The sequence below is a fragment of the Zalophus californianus genome, chromosome 7, assembly GCF_009762305.2.
Source record: "Zalophus californianus isolate mZalCal1 chromosome 7, mZalCal1.pri.v2, whole genome shotgun sequence".
NCBI classification, from domain to species: Eukaryota; Metazoa; Chordata; class Mammalia; order Carnivora; family Otariidae; genus Zalophus; species Zalophus californianus.
This window is the reverse complement of record NC_045601.1, coordinates 64,082,611-64,109,955: the sequence shown is the minus strand read 5'-3', so window position 1 is coordinate 64,109,955 and position 27,345 is coordinate 64,082,611.

Here is a 27,345-nt window from a genome sequence, read left to right as displayed (position 1 = left end):
AAAGTATGAAAATGAAGTTTTGAGTAAAAACAAAGCAAAATAGAAAAAGTATTTTAAAAATAACATACCTAAAGAATGTTTTGCAGAAAAATGTATAGGTGTTATATGTGGATATAGCTATAAAGATACAGAGATGTATAGAAATTTTGGGGGTGCCTGGGTGGCTTAGTCTATTAAGCATCTGCCTTTGGCTCAGGTGGTAATCTCGGTGTCCTGGGATTGAGTACCATATTGGGCTCCCTGCTCAGTGTGGAATCTGTTTCTCTTTCTCCCTCGGTCCCTCCCCCAACTCGTGTTCTCTCTCTCAAATAAAATCTTTAAAAAAGAAACTTATTAGGAATAGGCTGGGCTTATCACAGAGACCCAAAAAAAGTGCTTGACTGACAGTTATTATGTAGGCATAATATGCTTTATTCTTACTGGGTTATTTTGTCTATTAAAATTTACAGAAAATCTATATGGAGATTATATAGTCTTAGAAGTGGAATGATTTATTGTACAGTTAAGATTAAGTCTTCTTTAAAATTAGAGAATGGTTTGGGGCATCTGGGTGGCTCAGTCAGTTGAGCATCCAACTTGATTTTTGGCTCAGGTCATGATCTTGGGGTACTGTAATCGAGCCCCATGTTGGGCTCTATGCTCTAAGTGGTGTCTGCTTGAGACTCTCTCTCTCCCTCTCCCCTGCCCCTTCTTCCACTGTCTCTCTCTAAAATAAATAAAATAATTCAGAGAATGGTTTGAGACTAGAGTCCAAGTTTTTAAATTTCTTCTTACTAACTGTATGCTTCTGTAAGATCACTTGATTTCCTGAGATTCTGTTTGATCATCCACAAATCTTGCATAATACCTCTAGGGAAGCACAGAGCTGACTCTGGATACCATAAGAAAAAAGAGATTCACTAGAACAATATTGTGGAATCAATGGGAGACTGAAAGCCTACATAAATGTGAGGGTGAGACTAAAAGAAGCCAGAAGGAAAAACCTCCAACATTAGCAATAGTAAAATCAGTTCTTTTTGACTTGGGACACATCTTCAGACAAGATGTCACAATTCCAACTTATTTGATTTCATCTCATCTCAAAGTCATCCAGACATAAGCTATGAATGTATTTTTTTAAAGATTTTATTTATTTGAGAGAGAGAGAGACAGAGATAGCAAGAGAGAGCACTAGAGGGGAGGAGAGGGAGCCCAACGCGGAGTTCCATCCCAGGACCCTGAGATCCTGACCTGAACTGAAGGCAGATGCTTATCTGACTGAGCCACCCAGGCACCCTGCTATGAACTTATTCTTACTGAGTGACTGTAAAGTCATTTCTGGGTCCAATTACTTAGTGTCTTATATAGTTAATGTAAACACTGCAAACAAAAATGTAGTTTTTACATTTATTATTTGTTGGGTTTTTTTTTTGTTCAAGCACATGTAGATACATGAAATAGTTGGGTTAGCCTTCATAAAAACCTTCATGCTTGACATAGGTTAAAGTTTTATGGTGACAGAAAAATATTAAAATCATTAGATTGAAACATAGCACTTTAGCTTTTAGGCATGCAAATAAGAAAGTAAAGAGGACTAATACTGAAATAGCTAAAATACAGAGTACTGTGATTTAAATTATGCCAGGAAGTAGCCATAGTTTAAAAGGTTTTCCCTCACTAGCACCTGAGTGTCTTTCAATATTCTTATTTAAAAAATATTAAAAAACCCTTTACCTTCATCTGCATCTTTTTAATAGTGAGATTGAACATTTTACTATTTATTTCATAATCTCTGAATTTACAAAAATGAGGTAACCATTTACCTCCTGAAAAATTAGCATATTAAAGAGGTTTAGAGAACAAAATAATATTAAACCAAAGAGTTGTAGTAGAAAGGGTACTGCTTAAACTTCTGAACGAGTTTATAAGTTTTCACAGGATCTTTAAGTCTCCTAAAGATCAGCTGTAACATAGTGTAGTGAACTTAGAGTCATTGTTCGGTTTGCAAAGACATTCATGTTATTCCATTGTTTGGATGCAAACCAGAAAGTCTAGGATTTAGCATTGTTGGGTGGAGAAATAAACAGATGCAGATATTTTGCTAACCATGATGCATCTGCAACTACTAAAAGTGCTTTGGGTCATTTTATTCATCAAGACAAGAATAATAGAAGTGAGAAAATTAACTGGTCATTAAGGGGAAACTTTGATCACATTAGCTGACATTATTAAAATTGCAGTGCATTCTTATAAAATGTCTCTCTTAATATATTTGGAATCATAAATTAGATAGATGTTGTGTTTTTGTGACTCTGTATTGCATTTCCTAGGACATAGCTTTTATGGTTTATAATGGTTTATAATGATCTCCCAATAGTTGAGTGACAGTAAGATGTTGAAGGTGGCTCATAGTTTGTTCATAAGATCATAAGATGGCTCATGGTTGGATTCAGCATTAAGAAACAAAGCATACCAGGTGCTCCCCTTCCCTAGTGGAAGAGAAAAGTACAAATTGTCAACGCTGCCACTATTATAGTTTGCCAATATGTTGGTGAAATCAAAACATAGAATAATTTTGTCTATAACCATGCTAGATTTCACTCAGATTCTAAGGTTTCATTTTAAATGTCTGATACTGTTCAATGCATATACTACTAGCTGCTCTCAGAAATTATACACAAACTCATTCATTCACCTAAAATGTATTTTGAGCCACTATCCTCTGCTACCCATTGTAATGTATGGGGTAGTGGGCAGCTTTAAAATATAAGACAAGTTGTCTCCTCTTAGAGTTTTCAGGACAGTGGAGCAGTCAAAATTAAATAGTTAAAATAAAATGTGAATATAGTTGAAAAAGTAATACAAGGAACTATGGGAAAATACAACAAGAGTTCTAACCAGCCTAGAAGATTAGGAAGTAATCCTGGAAGTAATGAAACATTCATTGGCATGGTATATGAAGGAAACCTCATTATGAGAGGAAACAAATTTTGGGAGATCTTCAATTTGGCTTACTGTATTTTATCACTAAAAGTGGACATCATACCACTTAACTTTTGTTTGATTTTTTTTAAGAAAATCAAATCATGAAACCAAAACCAAATCATGATCAAAATGTTCCTAAGAATTAAGAGATTTTATTTTAAAAATTAATACAAATATTTGAATTATAAAAATAGTGGATTTTAGATTGATAACAGCAAAGTTTTGATGAATGAAAGAAATTCTAAACAAGTTTTCTATGTTTACTCTTAAGTTCTTTTGGGAATTACTTACAAGTTAATTGGAAACCAGACTATTAAAATGAAGCATGAGACTATTCTTGACTACCTATACTGACTTGACTGACATTCACATATAATGGGATGTTAATAATGAAGCTTTACCAAAGTGCCAAATGTAATATGTACTACATATCTAAGTGAACTGTCAGATCAGATCATTTGAAACAGGTTGAGAATTTATTTCATCATTTTTGGGCCCCTCATTCAGGGAGCCCGGACTCAAAATCTAGGATATAAAATGTACTGGAAAATAAAAAGAAATTATTTGTCAATAGGCTTTTTTGGGAAAGAAACCCACTACCCTCTATGCTTCTCTTCATACTCCCTCATCTCTTGGAAAAGGGTGGGAGAGGGAGACTACTTTCATATCACTCAGAGAATGATGAATTTTTTAAGTCTACTTACAGAAAGCTTGAAATATATCCCCTGCAGTTCAGGAGAAAGAGTAAGGAACTAACAGAGATTAGTTGGAGAGTTACTTGTGCAGGGGAGTAACAGGGAGCTGTGACTTCTAGGGAATAACTGCACTACCTTTCAATGGCAATTCAAATATACATGAGTGCTTCCTTGTCACAAATGTAAACCACATGGAAGGGAGAGTGAGTCTAGAGCTCTTTTAAGTCTTATCCAAGAAGAATACATGCCTGGAAAGCATGTCAAATCTCTAGAAAATATGGGGAGTGTGTTACCAGAAAAAAACAGGAACTGAAGAGGGAAGCCATTAACTGAAGGCAAAGTACTGCCTATGTCCTGAAAGTTTCAGCTGGAGTGTACCCTCAGGAGAACGTGTTCAGTACCAAGAACAGATCCGACAATATTACCTCCATTTAAACATCAGCCAGGCACACAGCAAGAAGTCATTTTATGTCAATAAAAAATTCATGTAAGAAATTTAACTGACCTCTTTCCTTCACTGGCCCCTTTCCCATGACATCTCTACTTTCTAGCTATGAATGAATATCAGCATGCCTACTAGAGATGGGTGGAAGTGGGGTAGGGAAGGAGATAAGAACAGAAATGATCATGCCCACCTGTCCCCACTGCAAATTGGTAGCTTATTGTGGGCCCATGCTAGAGAATGGGAGAAAAATTGCTGTCAAATCAGGTTTGGCTTTGTGGTAGATTGTATTATTTTCCATAATTTCTTTGTTTCCTCTCTGCCTCTTCCTTATATCCCACCCCATTATGGGAAGAGTGTAATTCCACACCTCATTGATGTTGGGTGTGGCCAGGTGAGTGTCTGTGGCCAGTAGAATGTTAGTGAATATTATGAGTAGAGGCTTTAAATAATGTGCTTGCAGTTTGTTTTGATCTCTTATACTCCTGCTATTTACCATGAGAAGAAATTGTTCCGGGTAGTAGCTAGTTTGAAGAATGATGAAGACAGGTGAGACTGAGCTGAAGCCTGGCATCCAGCTTAAACCAACTAAACCCGGGAGAGTTCAAGAGAACTATAGCTACTCCATGGATCCAGGAGCAAGAAATAAATACTTGTTCTGCTAGCCACTGACAGTTTGGAGTTATTTTTAATGCAGCAATAAAAGTGAGTATTGCAAGCATTTTGATTGGGGTAAAGGATTGGCAATTCCAATTTCTTAACAGAGATTCTGTTAACAACTTAATATGACTATAGAATGTTTTAGTATCTAAAAATCAGTTTTAACACTTTGAGGCCAAAGATTGATATTGTTTTCAAGGGCTGGAGAAAACTTTTCCACTGATTACATGTTAAAGGGACAATGAGAAACAAGAATTAAATTGCATATTATTGAGTACCACAAATTGTATTTGCCTATTGTTCCAGTCTTAAACAGTTCTTCAGAATAATAACCCTATTTTCCTGTAAAAAGACAAACATCCACAGTACATGAAAGAGTATACTGATTATTATTTCCAAACACTTTCCCACATAAATCTACAATTAACAGGCACAAAATATTTTCCAAATTTATGATGTCTAGAGCTAACTCAATAAAGACATAACCTGAATTAATTTTGTTGTGTGTGAAAAATTCTTTTACAGGTTTATTGTTCTCTAATGCTGAGGACAAAGTAAATAATAGACACATCTTTCTGATTCATAATCCAGTTGAACTTTGCCAACATTTGTTGTAGGCCCTTATATTTTACTTATCATAAAGAATTTATGAAGGTCATGGTCCAAGAATGAACAACACCAGAATGTCCTTTAGATATATAACGGTAAAGCTAAACATTTTTATTATAGACATTAGCTGATGTTATGCTGATATACTATGCTAAATTAATACATCTCATATTATCTATCCAGTGGCAACCTCCCTTTTAAATAATCAAGAGCAAAAAACATTCTATAGTTTTCATCCCATCAGCCTGAGCCCAGGCCATCTCATACTAGATAATAAGGTGATGTTAATCTTTTGATTTCTTTTTCTCTCTAGCAGATTACATCCTATTTTAAATCAGACACAAACAAAATCTTACAGGAAACATAATTAGAAGTGAAATTGCTCTAAAGCACCTTTGTCTCTAGAGAAACCTTTTCACCCCTGTGATGTGTTGGGATGTATCTAATCTAATGATCAGCTGCCATCAAGTAATTGAATATCCTAGAGTTTGAACTGCTAGAGATTCTATGCATTTTACTCCTCTTATTTTTACCTCTAAATAAATAAAGGGGTAAAATGGACCTACATGACATTAAATTGCTATTTTTTATGAGAAGTTGCTTATATTTGCAATGTTCATTTCAAGGTTAATATGTTATATTTTTAGCACACGCTCAAAGAAATATACTTGGAAAATATAGTTACTTATCAGAATGAGTACATGGGGTTTTAAAGGGAATTTTAAAGTAGCTCTAAAAATTTGAATTTGACACCTTCTAAAAATGTTAGCATCCTTCTTGACTACAAAATACAAATCCTTTTTTTTTTTAACTATTATGGTCACCAAGGTGACAAAAATACTGACTCTTCCCTTGTAGAAAAACAAATTGAAAAAATACATAGGCAATGTAATTGAGTTTTATCAACCTGTTTTTTGATGAGATGGATTCTTATCATTTTTGCTATATGTTAACCCTCAATAAAAGAGTGCTTTTCTATTCCTGCTACATTAAAAAACAAACAACAAAAAGAAAAAAAAATGGTTAGGGTAACTTATTCTGACTATAATGTAGATGACCTAATTACAACTGTGAGATTCTAAAAGAGTATAAAAATTATAAAGCCCTTAAAAACAGATCTTATGACCTCAGATCTCTTTTACCTTATCTATACCTTTTGTGAGGATTGATAGCTCATACATAATATTCCCTTTCCTGGTAATTAGCAGAGCTGCAGTCTAAAATTCCCCCAAGAGGGCAACAATCCCATCTCCAATGACAGCTTGGGAGAAATATGGTAGCAATGCAAGCTTTCTTATCTTTAGGACCCTTCAATGGCTAAATGAGAAAATTTGTGATTTAAAATAGCTAGTTTCCAACACACAAACTTGCTGAAGGTTGTGAAGCTCCCTAATTAAGTTATACTATAGTCTTGGCACAACATGTGAGGAAAGCCATTCCTAACAAGTAAACTTTAATATAATCCTCCACATGTTTAATTGCAGATAACAACTAGGTGGTATGGAACTTATTTACTGAGTTGATTTGAAAGGTGAATTAGAACTCTCCAGAGTGGTAAAACTCCACCAGTATATAATCCTGCCCAGCCCATTTCTTTAACCGTGCAAGCTGAGGAAAATTGTACAGAGTATCTTCGACAAAGTCCTTAGTGTAGAGGTGGTCCGTCTTCATGATACAGGTATGTCCATCTCCCTGACAGTTTAAAAAAAACAAGAGCAGCCTGCTTGCCTAACAGGGAGCTCAATGGCAAGGCTTTTCTCACTCACACTCAGTACCATTTTTGGTGTCCTCTTTTCTCTACCTTATTTTTACAGACCATTTTCCTACTTCCTTCCCTAAAATAATTCATCATTGAATTACAGGCAATTGAATAATTACAGTCATGAGCTCTTTTAGAAGAATTTCTCCATAAGAGCTCTAATCAAGGATTATAACTGTTTTTAAGTCTCTATTTTATTGAAAGTGAAAACTTGATTCCTAAGATTAATCCATCAATATTTCTATCTTTAAATTTGAAAGTTATCTGAGACAAAAGAGTGAGAATTTTAGGATTAAGATGGAGTCACTTTTTCACTAAATGTATAAGTAACACTTTGATTTATAATAAATGCACAAGCCTATTATATCTCCCTTTTGAGAAAAATCATTTTTCTAACAAATTTCTACATATTATCTACAGGCCCAAACTGATTTTCTACATTTGATTTATGGATAATTAATAGCCAGGCTATCCTATTTCTTATTTCAAGAATAGAGCAGCTCTTATTTTATTAGACAGTTCAATATTCCCAGAAGTCAGCTTCTTTTCTTCTTCCTTTTATACCAAAAATAATTCTTACTTCTATCAGTATATTCCCATCCCATACTTAGATTAACACTTGTAAACTGGATCAACTTCTTTATCATGTCTCATGAATGAAAGCAAATTATCTCAGTTAGCATACACTCATATGTTAAAATCATTTAGAATAGGGTCACAAAAGTCAATTTTCTTTCATTACCAAAGGGATATTTTTTTGCAGTCCCATCAAATGTGTACATCTTTTTAAGTGTCAAAGAATGAATACACATAATTATAATAAATAGTTCATATTTTGTATTAACATATACTCCTGTTCCAAGCAGAAGGATGACATAATCAGATTTGAATTTTAGAAATATCAGACTGGGATGATTTTGGTAAATGAATTCTTCTAACCTGTTCTTTCTTACTCTGAGCAAAACAGCATAAGGAACACAAAAAGAAGCAAAATCCATTATTTTAATCAGAGACAGATATGACGGACTAAAGCCAGTAGCCATTTAAACATATTTGGGGAGTATTTTCCTAAATACAGAGGCTGGAATTCTGCATTTTCCAGGAACTCTTGCAGCTACAGCTCTGGATATAATTTTGGTTCTGCCAGTCAGACAAACCTCCAAACACTAACATTTGCATGGTTAGTGTGATATTTTTACTGTGTCTTTTGTTTCTGTTTGCAAAGATCATCAGAGGGGTGTCTGGTTTTCTATGACAAGATTAGCAGACATATTGATGTGTGGCAACTTGATCCATAGGTATTAATGAGAATTGTGGTGGGCAAATTTTCCTAGTGACTTTTTGCAGTTGTTTATGGACGCTGCAGTGCTAATAGTAGCTTCCTAATCATGGAGACTTTTTGATGATAGCTTTTTGATTACAAGTTTTCTGATCTTGGTGTGGCCTCCCTATTTTGGTAATATGGCACAGCATGGCTCAAGACCTGGCATTTGTCATGACAGCTTTCTAATTTTTCTTTTTGTCCAAATTTTTATTTAAATTCTTTTTAGTTAACATATAGTGTAATATCAGTTTCAAGAGTAAAATTTAGTGATCTTACTTGCATCTAACACCCAGTGTTCATCATAACAAGTGCCCTCCTTAAAACCGCATCATCCATTTAGTCTATCTCCCACTGGCCTCCCTCTATCAACCCTCAGTTTTTTTTATTTTTTTTTAAGATTTTTTTTTTATTTGACAGAGAGAGAGAGACACAATGAGAGAGGGAACACAAGCAGGGGGAGTGGGAGAGGGAGAAGCAGGCTACCTGCCGAGTAGGGAGCCCAATGTGGGACTTGATCCCGGGACCCCGGGACTGTGACCTGAGCTGAAGGCAGATGCTTAACAACTGAGTCACCCAGGCATGCTCAACCCTCAGTTTGTTTTCTATCATTAAGAATCTCATATGTTTTTCCTCCCCCTCTCTCCTTTTTTCTCCCCTTCCCACACATTCATCTGTTTTGTTTCTTAAATTCCACATGAGTGATAGCATATGGTATTTGTCTTTCTCTGACTGACTTATTTCACTTAGCATAATATACACTAGCTCCATCCACGTCATTGCAAATGACAAGATTTCGTTCTTTTTGATGGCTGAGTTATAATATTCCATTGTATATATATACCACATCTTCTTTATCCATTCATTAGTTAATGGACACTTGGGCTCTCTCCATAGTTTGGCTTTTGTTGATAATGCTGCTATAATCATCAGCGTTCATGTACCCCTTCAAATCTGTATTTTTGTATTCTTTGGGTAAATACCTAGTAGTATAATCCTAGGTCATGGGGTAGCTCTATTTTTAACTTTTTGAGGAAACTCCATAGTGTTTTCCACAGTGCCTGCACAACTTTACATTACCACCAACAGTGTAAGAGGTTTCCCCTTTCTCCGCACCCTGCCAACACCTGTTGTTTCCTGTATTCTTAATTTTAGTCATTCTGACAGGTGTGAGGTGGTAACTCACTGTGGTTTTGATTTGTATTTCCCTGATGATGAGTAATGTTGAGCATCTTTTCATGTGTCTGTTGGCCATCTGGGTGTCTTCTTTAGAAAAATGTCTATTTGTGTCTTTTGCACTTTTCTCAACTGGATTTTTTTTTTTTTTTTGGTGTTGAGTTTAAGTTCTTTATAGATTTTGGACACTAATCCTTGATCAGATATGTCATTTGTAAATATCTTCCCCCTTTCTGTAGGTTACCTTTTAGTTTTGTTGGTTGCTTCCTTTGCTGTGCTGAAGTTTTTTTTTTTTTTTGTAAGATTTATTTATTTGATATATAGAGAGAGAGAGAGGAGAGGGAAAGAGAGTTTCGAGTAGACTCTGTCCTGAGCACAGAGTCCAACATGGAGCTCAGTCTATGACCATGAGATCACGACCTGAGCCAAAATCGAGTCAGACACTCAATTGACTACAGCACACAGGCACCTGAGAGGCTTTTTATTTTGATGAAGTCCTAGTAGTTCATTTTGGCTTTTGTTTCCCTTATCTCTAGTGAAGTGTCTAGTAAGAAGTTGCTATGGCCGAGGTCAAAGAGGTTTCTGCCTATATTCTCCTCTAGAATTTTGATGATTTTTCTCTCTCACATTGAGGTCTTTCATCCACTTTGAATTTATTTTTGTTTGCATGTTGCTGTCCAGTTTTCTCAATACCATTTGTTGAAGAGACTGTCTTTTTTTGATTGGATATTCTTTCCTGCTTTGTTGAAGATCAGTTAACCATATTGTTGTGGAACCATAAAATACCTAGGAATAAACCTAACCAAAGAGGTAAAAGATCTGTAGTCTGAAAACTATAGCACACTTATGAAAGAAATTGAAGAGAACACAAAGAAATGGGGAAAAAATTCCTTGCTCATGGATTGGAAGAATAAACATTGTTAAAATGTCTGTACTACCCAAAGCAATCTACACATTTAATGCAATTTCTATCAAAATACCACCAGAATTTTTCACAGAGCTAGAACAAAAAAAATCTTAAAATTTGTGGAGAACCACAAAGACCCCAAATAGCCAAAACAATCCTGAAAAAGAAAAGCAAAGCAGGAGGAATCATGATTCTGGACTTCAAGCTATATTACAAAACTGCAGTCATCAAGACAGTTTGGTACAAGTGCCTATTTTTTTTAATCACATAAGAAGCATTCACTCCTATTGTGACTATTCTTCACTAAAGTTGTTTTGGAAAGTTCAACCTAAAATATATTTCTTCAGCTTAACCAATAACTTTTAAGCCATTTAATAGCCTGTAATAAACCTTTGTGTGCTTAAATCATCCTTCATCTGAAATACATAAGGACCTTCTACAAATCAACAATCAGAAATAGATAATCCAATTAAAAATAGGCAAAGACCTTAATAGACATTTCAATAAAGATATACAAATGTCCAACAAGAATATGAAAAGATTCTAAACATCACTAATCATAAGGTAAATGCAGATCAAAATCAGAACAAAATACCTTCTTAAACACATTAGGATGATCATTATCAAAGCAATAGGAGATGAGCATTGACAAGAATGTCAATTGGAAATTGGAAACTTCTGCACTGTTGGTGGGAATGTAAAGTGGTTTAGTAACTATGGAAAACAGCATGGAGTTTCCTTAAAAGTTCAAAAATAGAATTACCATATGATGCAGAAATCCTACTTCAGTGTATATATCCAAAAGAATTCAAAGCAGGATCTCAGAGTGATATTTGCACACTCATATTTGTCACAGCATTATTTGCAATAGCCAAGAGGTAAAAATAACTCAAATAGTCATCAACAGATAAATGTGTTACATAGATAATGAAATATTATGCAGCATTAAAATGGAACAAAATCCTTATCCCATGCTACAACATAGGTAAACCTCAAGATCATTATACTAAGCATAATAAGCCAGTCGGATAAGGACAAATACTATATTATTCTACTTATATAAATTATCTAAATTAATCAAAATCATAAAAACAGAAAATAGGTAATTGGCAATGGCTAGGGGAAATGGGGACAGAAAAATTAGTGTTTAGTGGGCTTACAGTTTTAGTTTAAGTTTCTAGATATCTGTTGAACAGTATAAATATACTTAACACTACTGAACTGTATATCTAAAAATGGTTACGATGGTAAATTGAACATTATGTTTTTTATAACAAAAAAGCCCACATTCTCTTAAGCTGAACCTTATTTTGCATTGTTGAAAGTCAAACCAATACCATATAATATCAACCAAATACTATAACTTGCAAGAAATATCTGCTCTTTGTGGTACAAAGGGAGTATATTTTATAAAGTCACCAACAATGAAATCACAGCCTATTTTTAAGAAAGTTTCATTTGAGAGAATTAAATTCAAAAAATAGCAACTTTCCCATATCAAAGTCTAGAAGGGGTCAAGCTATGAGATAAAGTGGGCTCAACTATTAGGAAATGCCATTTGGCATCTCCTACCAACAACATTCTAACATATTTGGAAAACGCACCAGTGACCATAGCAAAGTCTTGAGGCGTAAAACTTTTCCTCTGCATAGATTTCCAAAGTATCATGATGCTTTTCCAATATGAGGAACATTTTCTAGAACTGGAGAACAACTTCACCTAAATTTGTAGAAATGAGAGGGCTCTGAATGTTTCCCATAAAAAGATGAAGATTACTTTGCTGTAAGCAACTTTAATTACATAAAGCCAGTAGCAATTAGATATATCAGCATGCATACAGCAAACCCAGCAAAAACTCAACCTCTGACACAATTTCTCACTGTGTGACTCGTTCAATTAGGATAATACAATTTACTTAAATAGTAATGATTCTCTCCTTAAATGGGAAGTGGTTATTCTGCCAGTTTTTCAGTCAGATGTCCCATGAAAAATATTTGGCACAGCAGTATTATTTCCATGAAAACAGGCTAAATAGCAATTTATTTTAAAACACACTTTTTTCAGTGGCTTTAACTTGTTAAAATTTCTTTTAGTTTTAGCTCCCTCTTCTTTCCCTTAATCCTGCTGAATGTTTGATGGTAGTCTACACTTACAATATCTTCTCCAAGTTTGAGTACTTAAAAAAGATTCTAACAGCAGTACCCAAATAGGGATATGGGCAGTGTAGGACAAAATCTACTTTTTTTTTTTTTTTTTAGGTGGGGTAAAGAGTCAAATAAGGGCCCAGCATAGCTTGCATCCATTCAAGAAAAAAATAGGAAAAAAATAATATGGATGCCATATAAGTATTCTGAAATATATAGGAAGATAACCTATAAGAAATAAGTAAAGAACACACTTTAAAAGAATATTTACTACATAAAACAGAAATAAATTTTAGGCACCAGATGGTTTATAATTGGAAGGAAAAAAGTAAAACACCACTATGCAAGGATAGAAAAAAAGATGAGAGAAAATTATATCCAAGAAAAAAGTAAGCTGACATTATTTTTAAGTCAGAAGAAGAGCAACTGAAGGATTAGAAACAAATAAACAGAATCAAAATTCCATAACAATAAAAACATCATATGGAGGGGAAATTTAAAAGATTATTTCTAACTATTAAGGACAAAAATGGATAAAAATTGTCCAAGGTATATTTAGTGACCCAAAAAAGACAGGAGGAAGATTAAAAATACAGACACTTTGTACTTCTTAGGAATAGAACAAAATAAATAAAAACACTTTTCAAAAAGTCTAAGAAAAAGATGGTTCTTAAACTTTAAATTCCTGGATCTATAGATGGCAAGAGCTCACTCAATATCCGAAATTATTACTAAAAAGTTATTTACAGTACTTCCAGTTTCCCTGCCAGCATGTAAGAAGCTTGGAAGCTGCCACTTTATCCTAACAAGTAAAGAGCTAAACAAACTGAAAAAGCAACAACTCTTCTTATATTCCTTAGAGAGGTGAGTTCACAGGACAAAAAAAAAAAAAAAAAATCCCCCAAATTGGAAACACTCACAGACAAATACAGAGAATTACAATTTACCTGAGCAGAAAACTGCAAGTTGAAACTTACAAAAGGACCAGTGCTGGTGAGAAAACCCTGAACTGTGATTGAGGAATTGCTCGAGGCCCAGTGTAGACAACTCTGAAGGTCAAAAACTCCAGGTGACCCAGTCATGGAGGGGCCCCCAATTTGGTGAGATTTACCTCCAGGAGCTTGACCAGGTTCTTATAATAATTATCAGAGAAAAATCCCTTTAGACTTCTGGCAGGAAGAGGAGAAAAAGGAGCCATTTTGAAGTACCTGAGAGCATTCTGTTCCTAACATGGCCTAACCTCAGGGTAAACTAGTTAACCAGAGCCTACCCTGCTAGGGTTTACTAGAGCTTAATGTACCTGAAAGAAAAGAAATACCCAACTCCAGCGGCTCTAATCTTCTACTTGGAGAAAAGAAAATAACCCAACCCAATCCAGCCCCCTCTAGCTATCCTGTCTCACCTAAGGGAGGAATGGGGATGAGAAGCATCTGTGAAGTGCAAAGACCAGATGCATAGGCAGATTAAAATACTGGGACCTAATCATAGGACTATAGAAGACTTCACAACTTACCACATTACTAAGGGCCTATTTGCAGCAATTTCTTTTATCCAGTACATTGTATCCAGTTATCAAAACAAAATAGAAGAGAAAGAGCATGTATCGGAACCAGACCCAAAAATAACAGGGATGTTGAAATTATCAGACCAGGAATTTAAAACAACTATGATTAATACGTTAAGTGCTCTAATAGAGGAAGTAAATAACATGCAAGTAGAGATAGGGAGTGTAAGAAGAGAGAAGGAAATTCTAAGAAAAACCCAAAAAGAAACGCTAGAGGTCAAAAGCACTATAACAGAAATGAAGAATGCCTTGGATGGGTTTATTAGTAAACTAGACACAGCTTAAGAAAGATTTTGATCTCGAGGATATCTAAATAGTAATCTCCAAAACTGAAAAGCAAACAGCAAACAGAATAGGAAAAAAAAAAAGAATGGGGGTGCCTGGGTGGCCCAGTCTGTTGAGTGGCTGCCTTTGGCTTGGGTCATGATCTCAGGGTCCTGGGATGGAGCCCCGCATCGGGCTCCCTGCTCAGTGGGGTGTCTGCTTCTCCCTCTCACTCTCCCTCTGTGTTCTCTCTCTCAAATAAATAAATAAATAAATCTTTAAAAAAAAAGAACAAAATATCCAAGAGCTGTGGAAGTACTATAAAAGATACAACATATGTGTAATAAGAATACCAAAAAGGAAAGAGAGAAAAGAGCAGGAGCACCATTTGAAGCAATAATGACTGAGAATTACCCCAAATATGGTCAGACACGGAAACACAGATCCAAGAAGTTTGGATCACACCAAGCAAGATAAATGCCAAAAAAACTTCACCTACACATATCATTTTCATATTACAGAAAATAAGAATAAAGAAAAAATCCTGAAAGAAGCCAGAGGGGGAAAAACCATCTTACTATAGAGGAATAAATAAAAGAATTATAGGACTTCTCTTCAGAGAGCACGCAAAAAAGATGGGAGTAGAGTGAAATATTTAAACTGTTGAGAAAAAAAGCCTACCAACCTAGAATTCTGTACCCTGTGAAATTATCCTTCAAAGGTGAATATTTTTTTCCCAAATAAAAAATTGAGGGAAGTTGTTACTAGTAGACTGCCTTGCAAAAGATGTTAGAAGTTCTTTAGAGAGAAGGAAATTATATAGGTCAGAAGCCCAGATCTTCATAAAGGAAGGGAGAGTATCAGAGAAAGGATAAATGAAGATAAAACAGATTTTTCTAGATTGATCTAACAGATAACAATCTGTTTGAAATAATATCGACAATGCATTCAAATATATACACATATGTATATATACATACACATATAGGTGTATATATGTGTGTGTGTATATGCCTCTGTATCAGCAAAATGTATAATAGCAATGATACAAGGGACAAGATGGAGGAATTAGGATTATTTTGTTACTATTATTTTGTTATTTTGATACTCATACTACCTCTGCAGTGGTATAGTGTTATTTGAAAATGGATTTGGATTAGTTGTAAATGTATATTGCAAACTCTAGGGAAGCCATTAAAAAAAGTTTTTAAAGAAATACAACTGATATGATAAGAGGAGAGAAAATAGAATCACATAAGATATTCAGTTAAAACCTCAAAAGGGGGGACAAAAAGAGTGGAAGACAAAAATCAAGGGCAACATAGAAAACACTAACAAATATGGTAGATCATTGTCCAACTGTCAATAATCACTCTCAAGTCAATCGTCTAAATGAACCAATTAAAAGACAGAAATTGTCAGAATGGATACAAATATAAGCCCAAATATATGTTGCCTATACTTTAAATATATGGACATATAGATTAAAGGTAAATGGATGGAGAAAGAGGTTTCATGCTAACACTAATCAAAACAAAGTGGGAGTACTGATAATGATTTTGAACAGAGCACACATAAGAGCAAGGAAAGTATTAGGAATAAAGAGGAGCATTATATAATGATAAGGGGCTCAATTTTCCTAGAAGATGTAATAATTCTTATTGTATATATGGCTAACAAAAGAGTGTCAAACTATGTGAGGCAAAAATGGAGAACTCCAAGGAGAAATAGATGAACCCACCATTATAACTGGAGATGTCAGAACTTCTCTATCAGAAGTGAAGAGATCCAGCAGGCAAAAAATCAGAAAGAACATATTTGAACACAACAACATCAATCAACTGGATTTAATGGATATCTATAGACTATTTCATTAAACAACAGAATACATGTTCTTTTCAAGCTCACATGGAACATTCACCAAAGCAGGCCACATTCTGACCATAAAACACATCTTAACAGATTTAAGAGAACGGAACTCACAAAATGTCTGCTTGCATTCAACAATGGAATTAAACTAGAAATCAATAACAGAAAGGTGGCTGGAAATCCAAAAATACATGAAGATTAAACAACACACTTCTAAATAATACTTGGGTCAAAGAAGAAATCTCAAGAGAAGTTAAAATATATTTTGAACTCAATGAAAATGAAAACATGACTTATCCAGGGACACCTGGGTGGCTCAGTCATTAAGCATCTGCCTTCAGCTCAGGTCATGGTCCCAGGGTCCTGGGATCAAGCCCCACATCAGGCTCCCTGCTCGGCAGGAAGCCTGCTTCTCCCTCTCCCACTCCCCGTGCTTGTACTCCATCTCTCTCTCTGGGTCTCTCTCTGTCAAATAAATAAATAAAATCTTAAAAAAAAAAAAAACATGACTTATCCAAATTTGTGGGATGCGGTTAAAAGAGGGCTTAGAAGAAAATTTATAGCATTGAATGTATGCATTAGAAAAGAAGACAGACCTCAATTATCTAAGCTTCTACCTTGAAATCAGGAAAAGATGAGCAAATTAAATCCACAATAATAAGAAAAGAAATAATAAGAATTAAAAAAGAAATCAATAAAATTGAAAACATAAAATCAATAAAGAAAAATCAATGAATCCAAAACTGGCACTTTGAAATAAGCTTCTAGCCAGGCTAAGAAAAAAAGAGAGAGGACACAAATTATTAATATCAGAAATGAAAGGGGGTCATCACTGCAGATTTCATGAATGTTAAAAATATATTAAAGGAATACTGTGAACAACTCTATGCCCACAAATTTGATAATTTAAATGAAATAGACCAATCCCTTTCAAGACACAATTTGCCAAAACTCACACAAGAAGAAATAGACTATTTGAATAAATCAATAACTACTAAAGAAATTGAATCACTAATTAATAATCTTCCAAATTATACAATTCTCTACAATCTCTTCCAGAAGGTAGAAACTGAGAGAATTCTAACACATTCCATGAGCCCAGCATTACCCTAATACCCAAACCAGACAAAAACATTGTAAGAATAGTGTTTAAAACTTAGGTCCATACAAAAACCTGCACATGGATGTTTATAGTAGTTTTATTCATAGTTGCTAAACTTTAATGCAATAACGATGTCCTTTGGTAGGTAATTGATTAACTGTGGTACAGCCAGACAATGGGATATTATTCAGCCCTAAAAAGAAATGAACTATCAAGCTTTGAAAAGACAGAGAACCTTGAATGTATATTACAAAGTGAAAGGAGCCAATCTGAAAAGGCTACGTACTATATGATTACAACTACATGACATTCTGGAAAAGGCAAAACTATACAGACAATAAAAAAGATTAATGTTTGCCAGAGTTTAGGGGGGGAGGAAGAATGAATAGGACACAGAAAAGTTTTAGGGCAGGAAAATCATTCTGTATGAAATCATAGTGGTAGATATATGCCATTATTCATTTGTCCAAATCCACAGAGTACAAATGCCAAGTAAACCCTAATGTAAATTATGAGCACTAATAATATATCAATCTAGGTACATTAACTGTAACAAATATACAAAAATATGGGTTGTTATTAGTGAGGGAGACTGTGCATTTGTGAAGATAAAGGGTATATGAGAACTCTACTTTCCACTCAACTTTTCTGTGAACCTAAAGCTACTCTAAAGATTAAACTCTATGAGTTGAAAAGATATCTGAAAAGTAGAAAGTTATTACCATTTTAGTGAGCATTTGACAGTTACCTTCCCAGTATCCATTAGCCCTTTTCGTCTCTAATCCCTATGCTTGTTTCTGAGTTATATAGGATGGGTGGGATTACTCCTATCCCCAGTTCAACCTCTAGTTCTAGTAAGTTCTGAACCTCCTTTCTCTTCTTCTAGAAATGATAGAAAGCAACAAGGAAAAAGGGGAAAAAGCAGAAACTCCAAGACAACTTTCAACTTTCTCAAGCAAATATATTAAATAAAAGAGAATGAGTTGTGTGTGGAACTGAGATTAAATGAAAGAAATCCTTAAAGGAGATGAAGAAAATGCACAGAAAATGTGTTAATGTACAGAGGCGAGATATCTAGGAAAGCCTCTCTTCCTAACAGAGGAGAACTGGGAAGGTAGACCCAGTAGCTCTTGGAATTATATTTCAGAAAAAAATTCCTGTAGCTAAGGGCTGCCGAAGAAAGCATTCAGTCATCTCCAGGTATGTTAGTTACAAAGTTTTTGTACATGATTTTCAGCAGGTTAAGAAAATTCCATTTCTAGTTTGTGAAGTATTTTTCTTTTCTTTTTTTTTTTTATAAGTGGGTGTTGAATTCTGTCAAAAGCTTTTTATGTACCTATGAAATCTCTATGTGGTTGTTTTATTTTTCCATGTGATTCTTTTAATTCCCTCCCAACACACAAATACGTTGTAATACATGGATTGACTTTCAGAACCTAAACCACTATTGCATCTGTGAGACAAAAGCCTGATTTAATTTGCTTGATTTGATAGGAGTTTTGATGTCCATGATGATGAGTTTTCTGTTGTCAATGTAGATTTGGGTGCTATAATTATGCTGCCTTCATGAAGAAAGTTAGGAAGTATTCTTTCCTTTATTTTCCTGAAGAATTTTGTAGAATTAATATTTTCTCTACCTGAAATATTCAATTGAATTTACCAATGAAGACTTTGGGAACAGGGTTTTCTATTTAGAGAGACAGTTGAAAAAAAATTGCAAAATATTCATATTTTCAGATTTTTGTGTCATTTACATTTAAAGAAAATAACTATATCTAAATTGTTCTAATTATAATAAATTTCTAAATTGTCATATTTACATAACTTTTTCATAATATTCCCTTACTATGCTTTTAATATTTAACACCTCTAGTCACCTCTTTCATTCCTGATATTAATTTGTTTTCTCCCTCCTGCCCCTGTTCATACATACATACACACGCACATGCACACAGACACACACACACACACACACACACACACACACACAACTTTGTTAGGGTCTTATCAATTTTATTAAACACATCAAAGAGCCTAGTCTCTTAGAACACTTGTAATTTAATCAAGGATTTGAACACTTTGCGCAGATTTAGGTGTTCACTGCCTCTGCAGCCCCCTCCCTTACAGAATCCTCCCCCTACATTTCTGGATGCCCTACAAGACCTCAAAACTCTCCTCTGTCACCTCAAGCCACTGATAATAAACTTTTCTCTGCACTGACTTCCATGAGAATTTTGGGTAGCTCACGGCAGAAATAAACTAAAGCCTCATCTTTCAAGGATAAAAAATAACGGTTTGTGATTACTCTCTAGTACCTTCAATATATCTTTTAATATTTTGTATGGTTTTTTAAAAAGATTTTATTTATTCATGAGAGAGAGAGACAGAGGGAGAAGCAGGCTCCTCATGGGGCAGGGAGCCTATGCGGGACTCAATCCCAGGACCCTGGGATCATGACCTGAGCCAAAGGCGGACACTCAACTGACTGAGTCACCCAGGCACCCTGTATGGCTTTTATGAGTGTTATCTGTGAGAAGGTTTTCTCTGCTCCTCCCTCCCCAAGCTAATCTGCTATTATAGGAAGCCAGACTTAAAGAGAGAAACACAGAAGAAAAGCAAAGCATATATTTGTGAGTTAGAAAATAAACATTTAGGTATAATGAATAAATTAACAAGCTGGTTCTTTAGGGGAAAAATTAAACAGGAAAAGGCCAAATACACATTTAAAAGGACAAAAACATATAGTAAAAATAATAAATGTATCAGAGAATAGAGAAACAGAAGATATTAGTCAACTGACTAACCAGTTAAGCCTAGATAGTGCAATAATAACTACACAAGAATAGACTAATAATGATGGAATAACCACAGAGGATATTAGACTCATCCAGAAAAAAAGGGAAAAGACATAAACTAAAAATGTTAGAAATTAAGAGAGGATATCACTATAAACCTGTAGTCATTAAAGAGGTAACATGGGAATATCATAAACAAGTTGATGCCATATATTCAACAACTCCAGTGAAGGGTGCGTTTTTTGAAAGACACAAATTATCAAAGGTCAAGCGAGAATAGAAACCCAAGGGGCACCTGGGTGGCTCAGTGAGCGAAGCATCTGCCTTCAGCTCAGGTCATGATCTCAGGGTCCTAGGATGGAGCCCTGAATCAGGCTCCCTGCTCAATGGAGAACATGCTTCTCCCTCTCCTCCCCTTCCCCCTCCCTACTCTCTCCCACTTGTGCGCTCAATCTCTCTATCTCAAATAAGTAAAATCTTAAAAAAAAAAAAAAATAGAAACCTAAGTAGTTCTACCTCTACAACAGAAATTGAAAAGTTTAATTAAAACATTTCAATAAAGAAAACTCCAGGACCAGTTAACTTCACTAGGAATTTTACCAAATACTGAAGGATGAAACAATACCAATTTTAACAAAGTCTTTCAGAAAACAGAAGAGGGAATATTCCTCAATTAATTTTATGGGGCCAGTATTACCTCCTCAATCCCAGTACCTTGATTTTCTGCTCATGAGTTGAGCTACATTTTTGGGGGGGTTCACCCAGATAATGCTAATGTATGGCCAGAGTGTGAACCACTGGCATAGTGAATAGACAAGCTCATACAACAAATCTTCAGGTCAGGATACAACCTTGTATGCCTTTCATGGAAAGAATTGTAATAGGTACTAAAAGCCTTCAAACAGCTCTTGTTCTTTTAACCCAATTTTAGATATTTAACATAGAAAATGGGGGAAAAACACATTGAAAAATAAGGACAAAAGGGTTTCCTTTACATTCTTTATAATCATAATTAAAGTTTTCTTCAATAATATGTTGTTTAAATAATGTATGGTATATTCAGATAATTACTAAGTTATCATCCTTTAAAATGATTAAATTTGCATTTAGCGATATAGAAAGGTGTTTATGATATGTTTCTTAACCAAAAAAGCAGCTGTCTGACCAAAATAAAAAAACAGATTTTATATTTATAAGGTGGTGAGAGTAAATTTATAATTATTTTAAAATGGGGAAAAGTCTGGATGTATATATGCTGAAATGCTCTGTTATATTAAGCAGTAAAATCTGAGTTGATTTATATTTAATAAATGCTTCTTTTCATTTACTAATTTGTTCACAAAATAATCATTTATTTCTTGTGCAATGAAACTAATTATATAAAAACAAAGAAAGATCATCATGGCTACTCTGTGTGGAAACCAACTATCACAAAATTTAAGTAATCTGGGTAAGGGGTGATGATAGCAGTGGAGTGGGGAGAAAGGACTATATTCAAAAGTTAAAGAAGGTATAATTACTGGATTTTACTATTCCAAAATGTAGTATAAATTGGATTTTACCAACTCTTAGATTTTATTTCCTTAACAGAAGAGGAGATAAAAATATCTTTGTCTCATTTAATGTCAGAGGTTTAAGAAGGAAACATAGAAATTATCCTTTTCTAACAATTAAAACCTAAGAAATCTGAAAGTATAGTAAGTCTAAATTGTCTTTTATTTAAAAAGAAATTATCTTCTTCCTCTATGATTCATTTTACTCAGTCTTCCACTCAACCAGCAACTTTTCAAAGATTTTATTCATCATACAATTTGAGGGAGACAAAAGAAAAACAAGATATAATCTTTGTTTGTATCAAATTCTTCTAAAACACAATAAAGTCCTACACTATTTTGGGTAAAGTGGAAAGTAATTTTGATGCAATCATTGACAATTAATCAGCCCTGCTATCTCCCTCCAAAATTCTAAACCACCATCTTGTGGCATAAAGAAACAGCATTCTGGGTCCTAGAAAAGCAAAACACTATGGAATTACTCATGTCCATGCCATTTTAAGTTACATACAGAGCCAGATCTCCAGATTTGTTCACAGGAAACTCAGGGTTCTAGTTCCTATTGTGACTTTGACAATCCGTCAGAACTAAGACTGTGCACAACATATATCAACACAATGTCTTTAAAATGATCCACTGGCATCTGGATCAAAAAATCAGTGTGTTGTGATATGAGGAATTCTTAATCTCAGGAAACAAACAGGGTTGCTGGAGTGGTGGGGGGTGGGAGGGATGGGGTGGCTGGGTGAAGGACATTGGGAGTGGTATGTGCTATGGTGAGTGCTGTGAATTTTGTAAGACTGATGAATCACAGACCTGTACCTCTGAAACAAATAACACATTATATGTTAAAAAGAAGAAGAAGAAGAAGAAGAAGAAGAAGAAGAAGAAGAAGAAGAAGAAGAAGAAGAAGAAGAAGAAGAAGAAGAAGAAGAAGAAGAAGAAGAAGGAGAAGAAGAAGAAGAAGGAGAAGAAGAAGGAGAAGAAGATAGTAGGAAGGGAAAAATGAAGGAGGGGAAATCGGGGGATGAGATGAACCATGAGAGACTATGGACTTTAAGAAACAAATTGAGGGTTTTAGAGGGGAGGGGGTTGAGGGGATGGGTTAGCCCGGTGATGGATATTAAGGAGGGCACGTGTTGAATGGAGCACTGGGTGTTATATGCAAACAATGAACCATGGAACACTACATCAAAAACTAATGATGTACTGTATGGTGACTAACATAATAAAATTAAATTAAAAAAAATCACTGTGTTGTCAAGCGAAACTTGACCCAAACAGGTTTTCACATTTTAATAAAATTTAAACTACCTAGGACGTTATTGCTCTTACATTTTATACATCCCCTGCCATTGGAATGGCAGTTTTGTTTTACACAACGATATACATTTAATTTCATAAAATTTTTGGTCAAGAAAAGATATATGCCCTTGTTGACACTTATTTTTTAAAATTCCCCTTGTGAACTCCAAACATCAGGTAGGGTACATGAATCACAGTTTGAATTTGGAGTAGTTATACATACAGACTATGAACTATACTGTCATTCTACTTATACGATTTATTAATGTACATATATAGCTTTTTGGCCTTCATTAAAAATTCTGAGTGAGCTCTACAAGATATGGGCCAGGTTATGCATGAAATGCACGCATTCAAACAATAGTCCGTCTATTCACTCAACAAGTAGTTAATATTTGTAGGTACTGTTTTAGGCTTCCTTATTTCTTCCCATTTTTTAGACTGAAGGTACTAGACTGATTCAGAGAAAATTGAAACAAAACACCAAGTGCCCTACTTAGCCTCTACTTAATTATGAAGCATTAGTGACTTTATAAACCTTTTATGGGCTTTACCTATTAGTAGCACCCCCCCACACACACTTTTTTTATTAACTTATTGAGTTGGCTGGCTACATTTCTGAAAAGTGGCTTCATGTAAAGAATTGCATCAGATTTGGTCTTTTCTAAAGAAAAAAGCTAGTGGAACTCATGGTGGCAATATCCAAATCAGGCAGAGCATGATCAGAGGAGAAGCTTCCTGATGATTCCAGGCTAAGTTGGGGTGGTATTGACCCTGTGTTGGAAAGTTTGGAAGTGGCAAATAGCTGTCTAGGGGAAATGCTTTTCAACCTTTTTATATCATGATTCTAATAGAAACGACTCTACTTGTAAGACTCAGTGAAGGAAATGGATAGGACTTCTTACTTTAGGAGTCAGCAGTCCATGGTTCCTACTCTCCCAGGCCCTACTCTGGCTTCTTACACCAATAATTATTCTCATACCTGTAAGTCAGTAAAAAGTATCCTTTAGAGATACATATGTCATATGTATATATGATGTACATATGATTCTTGAAAGATTAAAACTCATTGCATATATCTCCAATTTGATTTTTACAATCATGAATGGGCTGGGCAATTAAAAAAAAAAACTTGAGTAATACCCACCTTAAATAGGGCATGAGGATTATTTTTTCCCTTCATAAGCAACAAAAGGCAGTCTTCTCTTCAAAATTTGTATCTTTGTGGTATATCTCTGTGTGTGTGCATTTTCATTAAGTGGGAACAAATAAAAATCAGATTAAATGTATTTTATAGAGGGTATTTATAAAAACAAGCTTATTATTCTGAAATTTATCTAAATTACATGCCAAATGAATGAGTGAAGTTTAGAAGTTTGAAATTTCAAAGCCATGGAGTATTTATATTGAAAACAATGAATCTATCACGCCTATTTTCTCCTCATGTCAATCAGGGCATATTTTCCCTTAGCCTGAATCCCTACGGCTTTAAGAATGGAAGAATTGGATATGATGTTTTCAGAAGGTCATATACAATTTAAGCTCTTCTTTCTTAGGGAATCATCTTTCTTTAGAAAATTATATACACCTGCTGCACTCATATGAATCTGCTGGAGTTCCTAAGTTTTATAAATTTTCCTACTAATTTTTTAAAACTTACATTCAGCAAAATTTTGCTATATCAGAAGCACGTATCTTCTAATGTTCAATATGTAGAGGCAGACACAAACTTTGAGAATATATACATATATCACATATATATGATACCTTTTTCCATTAAAGTTTTTGGAAAGACTCTTTAATTATACTTTATTCATTTGACTCATCAGCAACTTTTTAAATATCTGACAAAGAGAGTTAGCCCTATGCCTTCAACTTTCAACTTTAATATTTAACTTAAGCAGAGGGTCAAGGAAGAAATTTTTTTCCTTGTGTTCATCCTCACCATCCCAACTTTAAAAAGGTTAGACCCTGAATATAGGAAGGAGTTGAAGCACACATTAACTGGCACAAAATGAAACACTTAATGTAATATTTGACATTTTTTGAGAAACTATTGGAAATTATAAAAAAGAAATTGAAGACTAGGTCTACTTGTATTTCTGGCATTGACCTCAGGACCACTGATCTGGAAAATTAGCATCTGGCAAAGGATAATAAGGCCTACAATGCATAAGGAGCAGTTGGAAAATAGACTTCAAAAAATTCAAGAACAATGTTTTCCAATGTGCACACTTGAACCACATGCTGAATTTGTAAACTTTATACCTGTATATACACTCAGATATTTTCAAGTAGATTGTGATTAAAAGCATTTGTCTAAATAATGTCTAAAATTAGGTGAATGAGCAGATGCAAAGACTGGCTTACCCAACAGTGAATCATTATTCCACTTCACATAATGATTTTTATTTCAAATTGCAATAATAGTATTCTCATTTTACCCCAAATTGTATTTGTGGAAAGGGAGATAAATTTGGTTAACGTCCCTAATGCCCAAAACTTATGCTTGAAAGGACTAGAGGCTTTAGATTGAATTATTAGAGTTTAAATGGAAGTTTATGCATGCTTAAGAGTTGACTAAAGAAAATTCCTTCTTAGAGGTTCCTGGAATCTGTCACTATCAGACATGATCCTGGAATGTCTTTCATTTATTCATAAACAGAATTCAGTCTAAATCTATGTGTATCTAAATCTGGATGTTTTATCAATAAAACACTTCACAAAATTTGTTCTCTGTAGCGACCTGGCAATGATAACTACTTAATCCGCATCTGTAATTAATTTAGGAGGATGAGACAAACTGTTGGGATGTAGAGATAATGTCTACTTTTATAGATTGAATAGTACTGCTATAAAATATGTGGCCAGGCAATACTCCACAATACTTCCCGTAGGGGCGCTATAGACAGTGAAGGCTGAGGATCATTTCCTTGTCATTTACAAACTGGCTGTGACGAAGAATTGGCTTTTCATTCTCTATCAGAATCAGCTGCAGTTAGGTAAATTCACTAACTCCATTTTTCTATCTTATTTGAACAGCTTCTCTGGTCTGAAACAAAATACCGAGTGGTTTCATTTATAGCAACACATGCACTTGCAAAATCATACAATATATACCTTGCCACTTTCACCTGGCCGTATGGTTAAAACAAGCTTGTTTTTTGTTTGTTTGTTTGTTTTTGTTTTTAAAAGGCCACAGTAGGAATTTGGAAAATTGTGTTCTATTCTCTGCTTGGTCCCTAATATCAAGTTATAGGACTTTGAACATTTTCCCACATCTTTTAGGTTGAGTTAACTTCTTCCTAAAACAAAGAAATCAATGTAGATATTCTCCGGTTCTCTTTAGGGAACAATATTTCATCATTTAAGTCTCTTTCTAATCTGACTTGTATTTTCTGTTTGTACAGATGGTGACAAAGATAAAAAACCTGCACAAGAAGGAAAGCGATCCAGGATCTTTACGTGGGAAAGCTCTGGATAGGGTCCAACAGCTGTAAGCTTAGGTTGAGAATAGGACACTATCTTCAATATCTAGGAACAGAAGCTACAACATCACATTCAAGCAGAAGAGCATTATTTAGAAAGTGAGTCTGGGCACATGAGAAGTGAAGGACAAGAGCAGTCTCTCAGTGAGTACTTTGAAAACATATTTATAAACCACACACGTGCGTGGAAGTCAGTGAGTGAATCCTGAGTGGTTTTCTTCCTGTTCTTTGATGCACTAGTGACCCAAAGACTTTTTGTTCTAAGCGGTTATCCTGGAAACCTGAGCAGCCTGAAACATAAGGCTGATCTATCTATCTTACCTGTCCGCTACATCCTTACAAAACTTGGTCTAAGCAGAAAAAAACAGCGGTCTCCCCATCTACCCTACTCCCTCTATCCTTACAGCTTGTCAGAGACAAGTTTTATCATCTCCATCAAGCTTTTTCCAACTTAGCTGCTCCCTGAAATTGATATTTTACTCTGCTTTAAATTTTTCTATGTATTAGGAATTGTCTACTATTCCATTATATATTTGCTTTTTGTTTGAAATTATTTAACAATTTCAAGAATAAAGATCTTTCAACTGCCCTCATCAACAAGATGGAAACTTCTTTGATGTCCAAAACCATAGTTTCTATGGCTTTAGTCACCAGAGAGCAGCAAGTCTAGGTATAGGATTGTAAGCAGAGTCTTATTAGAAAAATTTTTACAACACATTTTTATCTTC